The sequence below is a fragment of the Ascaphus truei genome, chromosome 15 (assembly GCF_040206685.1).
Source record: "Ascaphus truei isolate aAscTru1 chromosome 15, aAscTru1.hap1, whole genome shotgun sequence".
Taxonomy (NCBI): domain Eukaryota; kingdom Metazoa; phylum Chordata; class Amphibia; order Anura; family Ascaphidae; genus Ascaphus; species Ascaphus truei.
This window is the reverse complement of record NC_134497.1, coordinates 17,558,992-17,568,986: the sequence shown is the minus strand read 5'-3', so window position 1 is coordinate 17,568,986 and position 9,995 is coordinate 17,558,992.

The window sequence follows — 9,995 nt, the reverse complement described above, 5'->3', positions numbered from 1 at the left end:
CTCTACCGGGAAATAGAGACTTTGATTTGTACTGTATATTTAAGTGTTGGGCTCTCTCACTCCATTCTCTGCCACTTTAAACTACAGTATGGACTGTCTTGTCAGAGCGCAGAATACAGGCATACCCGCATTAACTTACAGTACGCAATGGGACCGGAGCATGTATGTAAAGTGAAAATGTACTTAAAGTGAAGCACTACCTTTTTTCCACTTATCGATGCATGTACTGTACTGCAATCGTCATAAACATGCATAACTGATGTAAATAACGCATGTGTAACAGGCTGTATAGTCTCCCCACTTGCGCACAGCTTCGGTACAGGTAGGGAGCAGGTATTGCTGTTCAGGACGTGCTGACAGGCGCATGTGTGAGCTGCCGTTTGCCTATTGGGCGATATGTCATTACTCACGAGTGTACTTAAAGTGAGTGTCCTTAAACCGGGGTATGCCTGTTAAGTTGTATCTCTGCGGTCCCCATGTGCCTGTCACAATCTCCATCAAGTGATAACATTCTTAGTTATTTTAAAGCAACAATCCTTCTCCTCCCCCCACCTCCCCCCAATCGACAATGTTTATTTTATTGCAGGATGGGAAACCTGGGGTTCCCCTGAGGGTCCTCTTTATAACTCTGGGGAACCCCTAGTTCCGGATATTCTCACCGGTTAGTAGGTTAGTACGTTATCGTTGTTCTTGGGAATTTCAAATGGTCGTCGAATAGGAAGCAGAAGCAGGTGACTTGGCAGCTTCCTATTGGCTCTCAGGACCCACAATATTTTACCGTCCATATTAAGCAGAGACCCCGGTAACATCACTGAAATTAATCTCAAGAAGTGGGGGGGAGGGGGTGACAGTAGTGGGGTTTAACACGGGGCGGCCCCCTTTTTTCTAATCCTTTAATAAGAAAACACAAATAAAATAAAACGTTTTGGTCGCTCTAGTGTCAGTGTTTGACAACAAGTTCTTCAGTCATTTCTAAGATAAATATAGTGCGTGTCAAGCCAAACCCTGGCCAAACAAACCATGTGTATAACATGTGAGCGTTACCCTCCTATAGAACTAATATTACATGTTTACTTAATACACATCCTTCTTAGTTTGGCACACCCTCCGACATATTTAGCGGGTACACGATATGTTTGGGGCCCTGTAAGAGCTTTGTGTGGGGGGTACGACGTGGGAGGTTATGGGACTTCCATTGGAACTCCTTAGACGTGCTTACATCCAACTACAGGGATAGAGTACCTATTTATGCCAAATATTTGAGAATGTGCCTTGGTGCGCCTTGTACCATTGCTGGATTACACATAACAGGCACAGAGATAGATGTGGATGCTGTGGTGTTGCTGGTTAATGACTATGTGGCTACAAACTGACCTTTTTATATGCTGAATAATTAGAATAGTGGAAAAGTAACTCGTGCCACAGCCCAGAAGTGGCAGGACCCCGCTCCCCCATCCTCTGCAGTGGGCCCCATAAAGATGAAAAGCCCATCCATCTTTGGATGATCTATTATCAAGCTGATTCACAAGAAAGATAAGGAACCTGCTGATCCGGCTTCATATCTCCCTATCTCTTTACTAAATGTAGACTTCAAAACCTTCACTAAGAGTCTTGCAGACTGGTTCCTGGTGTAGTTCATCCAGATCGAACAGGTTTTGTCATGGGTAGACACTATGGATGCGGAAAAGGCTTTTGATATGATTACATGGCCCCACTTGTTTCAGATATTCTTTGTGTTTAGGATTGCAGGGAATGTGATAGAAGACAATTTATCCTCAGTCCACAGCCACTATATTTTCCAACTGTGTCTGTTCCCAATCTTTTTCATTAGGCAGGGGCACTGGACAAGCATGCCCACTATCACTATTACTCTTAGGACAATTGGCTATCCAACTATGGGAGATACTTGAGGGCTTGAGGATTGGAAAAAAGGAACTTAAACAAGCTTTATATGCAGAAGACTTGTTGCTATTCTGCTGGTATCCATACAGACAAGTTCCCCTCATCATGTAGTCTCTGACAGACTCCAATGCTTCACAGGATACAAGATTAACTTGACCAAATCTTCAATTTTCTGGTTAAATGGAGAACAACGTAACCCTCATTGGTTCAATTTTCCATTTAAAGTAGCTATGGACAGTATTAAATACATTGGCATCCATTATGTACACAATAGAAACATAATTATATTCCAATCATAGCTAAAATTGAGAGATAATTATCTGGGTGGATGAAATTACCACTATCGTTATCGGGAAGAGTCTCGCTTTAATTAAAATGATTTATTTCCCCAGACTTGTTTATTTAAAACAAACACTACCTCTGGCTTTACGCAAGAAGGACACTTCCAAGGTACATAGATATTTCACACATTTTACTTGGCATAACAGGAAACACAAGGCCCATATTGCCCGAATACAATCACTTGGATAAGAAGGAGGTCTTGGCCTCCCAGTTGTGGGGATATTTAATCTTGTTGCTCTTGTGCGATAAATCAGAGACGGGATATTTGGTCAATCGGAGTTTATTTATTTGGAAATTGATTGCCAGCTGATCAGATCCTGCGCTATGAGCCTTTTTTCCATTCACTCCGTCTTTCACATGCCGATCGGGCGAGTATGTTGTTCAAAGACCTAATCGGGGCTCGAAAAAATTGAGGAAAATGTTCAAACTCCCACCGCCCATTTCCATATACCTTCCATTAAGGGGTAACCCTAATTTCGCGTCAGGAAGAGAACCTTCAGCATTCAGTATCTGGACTCAGAGAGGCATTCATGCTGTAGGGGAATGTTTTATAACAGAGATACATTTTCCCCACATTTGACCAAATTAAAACGAAATATAATTGACCAAATTCTTACTTTGCTTCAAATCAGACACTACGACCCATCATTACTCAGAGACTTCCTGCAGATGTGAGACAGTAACCCATTGGAGTCCAACTTACCGGCTTCTCCACTGTAATGGAATCTGGCACCGCTAAACATTGGATTACCTTATTTAATAGATGGCAAACTGGTTTCCCCAATCTTCCTGTTTTAGAAACCCTTATCCTGGGATACAGGGAGGTGCACACGATTACACTAGACACTGATTTGCGCACATTACAATTTAAATTGACAAATCGTGCCTTCCTGGTACCCAAACAATGAAATACATTTTGAACTGAAACTAAGCCGGTCCGTGTGAAGTGCTCATGCACGGATGCTACAATCCCCCACTGTTTGTGGTACTGGTGCAAGATCAGGAGGTTCAAGAACAAAACTTTACATTATTTGAATAAATATAAGGGTACCTTTGGACTATAGGGCATTGCAATTTGGGGACTGGAGCACACAGACCGATGCCTGCCCAGACTGGCCGCTCGGAAATTAATATTGGTTAATTGGCTAAAACCGTATCCATTGAGGATCAACCAATTAGAGTCCATTCTTTTTCACATTGTGATCACTGAAAAGTTTGATACACTTTCCGATATCTCTAACAGAGTGGTTTAAAGTGGAATCACTATGATGATATTGTTTAAAGTGTTGTGATACACGGTGCTTCTCGTAATCAATTTTAATATTCCTAGCATGTTCCAGAATTCTAGTTTTCAAAAAGTGCTTAGTTCGACCTATGTACTGTAGTCCACATGGACATTCCAAGAGATACACTACAAATGTTGTTTTACAAAAAATACAGTCTTGTTTGTTACCGGCTGATAGGAAAACTAGTAATTAAGCGTATGTAATTAAAGACTGTATTTCTTGTAAAACAACATTTGTAGTGTATCTCTTGGAATGTCCATGTGGACTACACTATAGTAAAGGTCGAACTAAGCACTTTTTGAAAACTAGAATTCTCGAACATGCTACAGTAGGAATATTAAAATTGGTTACGAGAATATTTGATTAGTCTACTGGTTGAACGGTTGGTATTTCCAACCGGTTTGGCTAGTATAAAAATCACTGGATCCATCGGGAGGGGGATCCCCACTACCTCATCTATTAGTAACTTCACCATTTCCCACTATCTCTGGATCTTGGGGCAGTACCACCAGATGTGAGATAGGTCCCCCACCTGGCCACATCCTCTCCAGCAATGATTTGTGGAGCTCTGGAAGATCTTATGTAACCTGGCTGGTGTTATGTACCATCTAAGGCTGGGTCCATGGTGACTTCACCCGTGCGGAGGCGTGCACGGCCATGACATCACCCGCTTGAAATGGGTACGTTTTTGTCCATGGTATGCGTGCCGTCCGTGGGCATGTCTAGGGGGCGTGACAGTGATGTCATGGAGCTGGTTTGCCCTCATTGGGCCAACCGCTCACGTGACCAGCCTGTCGCGCGAAGAAATCAGGTTGATATCTGCGGGAGGGGGAGAGAGGGAAGGGAATGGCCTTGCTCAGCTACTGATATATACTTACTGGAATGGTGCTGTCAGGGATTAATAGTGTTTGAGTAGCATAGAGAGAGAGGGAATCCTATGTGATGCACACACTTCCACTTGAAAAAGACAAAAATAATAAAGATTTATTAATATTACTAGAAATACACAAAGTGTTTTAAAACCTCAAAGAGTAGCGCTGTGCTGTGTTGGTAGTGTTTACTTGTATCCAAAGGTATAGCCTACATGGAATAAGCCTTCCTTGTTAAACTAGTTATAGTATATACCTGGTTTTATCCCACACATAAGGGAGGTGTAAGCCTGGATGATGGGAGTATACTCTCACCAGAGTCTACACTGTTAGAGAGAAAATGCTGGTAGTCCTAATTCAGTGAATGCTATTGTGATAGTAGCAAGATCCTGTAATGTGTCAAGAATAGACTAAGTAGTCTGACTATTATGGCTAGTGACTGCCAATGGTACTAGCTCAGTGCAGATGATTGGTGCTAAATATTGTAATGGTACAGGCAGTCCTCGGTTATCCAACGGAATCCGTCCTGGAATTAGCGTTGGATAGTGAAACCGTTGTAAAGTGAGTCCCATGTTAATCAGTGGTGGAGAGCGTCGGATAACGCATTCTGGTGTCAAAAAATGGCCCTTAGGGTGGCATTGGATATGCCATTCATTGTAAAGTGAAACGTTGGATAGCGAGGACTACCTGTATAGCCTAATCGGTTTGTAGTAACTCTACTCAAAAAGCCTTAAGGCAGTCCGTTCGCTCAGCGTGTGGACGGGTCCGCACGGTCTGCTGTACCATGGCCCCAGCCTAAAGAGGATTTTATAAATATTCTCTTTAGTGACTGCACATATCGAGGTTTCTGAGGCAGCCTCCCAGATCTCATCCCAGTCGTCCTGGTCTATTTCTACTTGGATATCCCTCTCCCATTTCTCCTTACATTCGAGGCCCTTGGAAAGGGACCAGGATTCCAGGTAGTTATAAATAGTCGAGATCTGCCCTTTCTGGTACACCCTACTTCTGCACAGGGATTCAAATCTTGTAAGGGGAGGGAAAATCGGGGCTAGGCACGTATGAAGGAGAAAGTGCCTAACCTGAAGATATCTAAAAAGCTCGGCTTCCTGGGAGAGGGTGTTTGAGACGTAATTCATCAAACTTGATGACCTGATCCTCCAATATCAGGTTACCAAAATCCAACACCCCCCCTATCTCTCTCTCTCTCTCTCCAAATAACGTACACTGTGGGGGGGTTATCACTACACCACAAAGCAGATAAACTCAGTAGTGTGGACCCCACGGGGCAACCACTGACCTGAAATAGTGAAGATGTATCTGATATTTGATCTATATCTAATGGCTCCTAATTTTCCATCACTTGCTGGGGTTGTTTTAGCTTGAGAGAGCTAAACTAAGATGTGAAGCCAAGGAGGTAGCCACTAGCTTTAGTTAGAATAGGCGATCAGATATAAGGGCTAGTGCCAATATATATGTCCCCTGACCTATTGACAGGATTCTATCACTTCGTGTGGTTTTTTGAGTATATTGATACCGTGGTTTACATGGTTTATGTTGGTTTTTATATACAGTGGATATAATTGAGTAGTATGTTGCATCATACACTTTATGTACACATTTGCACAATCAGCACTACCCCGAATCTCCTTCCCCTCCCTCACACCCCACTACCATAGCGACAGTTTATTGCGCCACGAGGTTTTAATGTTATACAGATGCAGCAGCCGTTATTCGACCACATCTCAAATTGGAATTCGGCAAATTCGCCAAATATCACGCGTGGTATCTGCGGCAGACTAATGGCCCATCGAAATAACACAGAAGGGGTCACTGCGGTGTGAATCCTACCGGGGTCTGCCTCTCTGTAAGAGTCGCACAGTAAGAGATATGCTGAATCAGTCACTATACCTGCGCGCCTCTACCAGGCGATCGATGGAGTTTAATTAAATTTTTATTTAATTTAACAAAGTTGATTTCAGCCTCGGGACCCCTACTTCCCGAGATACAGGCCCCGTTATGGGGTGCCGGTTTTTCCTGTAATGTTAAAATTATACTGTGTGTGTGAATCCTGCACTGTATGCAAGCAACAGATGGCAGGTGACATGGGGCGTGACCCGTGACGTCACGCGAGCGGTTCACCATGACTGGCTGAACTGCTTCACGTGACGATGACATCACTCGACTATGGCACGAAACCAATTAATGTGTCTCTCCTGGATTCTGCATAGGTGTGGGACAACGTTATCGGCTGTGACCTTCAAGGGTTTTTATATTTGTAACATATACAAGACGTCTCACTAGTTTGACTACATCACCCACTCCAACCAAGAATTCTCTTTTCATATATATTTTTGGATACCATTACTGAGGTCTTGTGTCCGGAATGATTTGAGTAACCCATTATCTTCCCTTTTGACCTTACATTTTACCTTACATTTAGGGCATTTGAAGAATCCATTTGGTTTTTCTCCCAACCAATTATCACTGGTTATACCAGTCTGTAAAAGGCTGGGAGTTAATTTGTCTTTTAGTTTCCATGCCTCGGTATAAACCACTTGGGGCTCTATCTGGTATTTATTCCTTTAAAACTGTATCATTTAAAAACGTGCCAATGTTTGGCAATATTTTATTTATTTTTGAATGTTCACTATTGAACTGCGCGACAAACGGAATACATTTTTCTTCTTCTGACTTTTTTAAAATCAAATTTAACAAAAGAGACTCGCAAATTAAAGATTTGTATTAATTGTAAAAGCACATCAGTGATTTACCTAATAAGTTGCCCTAGTGGGTTACAGTACGTAGGTCGGACCGTACGACCATTAAGAGTCAGGATCCTAGAACATATTAGGAACATTACTCTCAGATTGGAGAGTCACAATGTGTCCTTACATTGTAAAAAGTTTTCATCGGTCTGACCCTTTAGGTCTTCTATATCAAGGTATTGACAAAGTGAAATCACATTGGAGAAGGGGTAATCGTACCCAGCATGTTTCCCAACATGAAATATTCTGGATACATCAATTATAGACCCTGAAACCCCTAGGTCTAAAAATTGATGTAGATCTAAATTCCTTCTTTTTCAAGTTCCTCTGTCTTCACACATCTGTGGTTCTTGATTATCTAATATATATATTTGTTACTATTTATATTTTATGGGTTTTAAGGCTTTTTTTCCACACAGTATCTTTCCTCTTAATTTTGTGGTGTTTCACCTCATTATACAGTGTGCTTATCCCTCTGACTTTCACTCAGCAGCAGCTTGCTATGATCGCCTCTCACTAGTGACTCAGAACCTATGGATTTTTATCTAACTATGATATTTTTTTGACATTTGTTGTTTATTGTTATTATATTTTGTTTATATTCATTATAAAGGTGTTTTTCTACCATCACCCTTTTGACTGCGCTTCCACATTTTTTCTTCTTTTCAAGTGGATGTTTGACAGGGATCCTTGAACCAGCAGCACCGGTAATACTTTTTGTTAAATACTTAAGGTGTGCAGCATATTACTTTATTTGACTGTTCCATCGACCAGAGCAGGTAGCGGCGGCTCTCTACGGCAGTAAGGGGACTGTGCCGTTCTGACGACCAGACCAGGCAGCTGTGGAGGTGAGAGAATAACCTACACCACAGCAGCTTAAACAAACAGGAGGGTCAGAACAAGTACATCAAGGGTCAAGAACAGTACACACAGATGACAATACAGCATCTAGCTGATGTGGAAATCGCGGATGTGAGCGATCCGGAAAATCCCATCAAATGGGTCAGGCTGTCCAAATACTTTGTTAACATACTGTACAGTATACACTCACAAAGACACTAATTGAAGGAACTTTAAAATAACAGCATCTAAACAATTATACCATCAAAAACCCTACATTGGATTCACCAATAAACCATCTAATACTGGAACATTATACTTGCTCTAAAAAGGGTTAATCCACTCTAAGGAAACAGAGGATAACATTTTGTTCCGTCCGAATAGGAAAGAGTGGACAATACGTTTAAGAGAGCAATATTTGTCTTTGGGGTTTTAAGTGGAATTGAAGTACAATACAGTTCCTGTCTGGCCTCCAAATTCTTCCTGGGCAAGCTACCCGCCTATCTGAACAAGCTCCTCACCCCTACCACATTCAGCACTTATCACCTGAGATCTGACTCCAAAAGACAGTTCATGGTCCCAAGGTTCAGCAAAGTATCTGGCCGCTCCTCTTTCTTTTACCGTGCACCCCAAAACTGGAACAACCTACCGGAGACTCTCACAGCCGCCACCAGTCTAAGTTCTTTCATAACTAAAGCTGTCTCACATTTTAATCTCGTCTGTAACTGTTACATACGCCTATAATATATATTAACTTTAACTGTGCATGCGATGTCTTGTATATACAGTAATGTATACCCCTGTTCACTTATGTAACTCTATTTGTAACCATGTATTGTTTGTCATCTTAACTCTTTGCCCAGAACAAACAGTACTTGAAAACGAGAGGTAACTCTCAATGTATTACTTCCTGGTAACACATTTCATAAATAAATAAATAAGTATCTTATGTAATGTTTGCAACATATTTTATGATTAATGTGTCAGTATAACCAATATATCCCTTCTCAGGCATTTCAGCATATGCTGGAAATTGCATTCTTTTTCTCTTTTTATAATTTTATTCTTCAACTAGCTGATATAACTGGCGTTGCCCATGATGTAATGTTCTGGCTTCCCCATCCTCCCTCTCAACTCCCTTCCCCCACTCTTCACAGCTGTTCAGGCTTTCCCCCCCCCCCACTCTCTCCTGACTCCCTCTCTCCCCCCACCCTCTCTCCTGACTCCCTCTCCCCCCTCATTCCTGACTCCCTCTCCCCCCCCTTTCTCCTGACTCCCTCTCTCTCCCCCTCTCTCTTGACTCCCTCTCTCCCCCCCTCTCTCCTGACTCTCTCCCCCACCCTCTCTCCTGACTCCCTCACCCCCTCTAACCTGACTCCCTCCCCCCCTCTCTCCTGACTGACCCCCCCCCTCTCTCCTGACTGACTCCTCCCCCTCTCTCCTTACTGACCTCCCCCCTCTCTCCTGACTGAATACCACCCCCCACCTGTCCGCTGTGTGGCGCCATCTTACCGGGGGCAGCTGCAGGAGGAAGGGGGTCCTTCCGGAGGCTGCCCGCCCACTCGGCGCCGCCATTTTACCGGAGGCAGCTACAGGAGGAAGGGGGTCCTTCTGGAGACTGCCTGCCCACTGCCTGTCCCCCCGCCGGGGAGGGAGGGAAGTGAGCGGCGGGGAGGGAGGTAAGTGAGCGCCGGGGAGGGAGAGAAGTGAGCACCAGGGAGGGAGGGAATTAAGCGTTGGCGGCTGGGGCAGGAGGGCCGCGCCGCGCTTCCCCTCCATCCGGGAGCCGGTGTAGGGCGGCGCACGTGAGGGTGAGTGTGATGGGGTGGTGATGGGGAGGGGGGGGGGAGAGGACAGAGAGAGAGAGAGTGTGTGTGTGTGTGTGTGTGTGTGTGTGTGTGTGTGTGTGTGTGTGTGTGTGTGTGTGTGTGTGTGTGTGTGTGTGTGTGTGTGGCCGAGGGGGAAGATAGTGGCAGTTGGGTGACGTCATA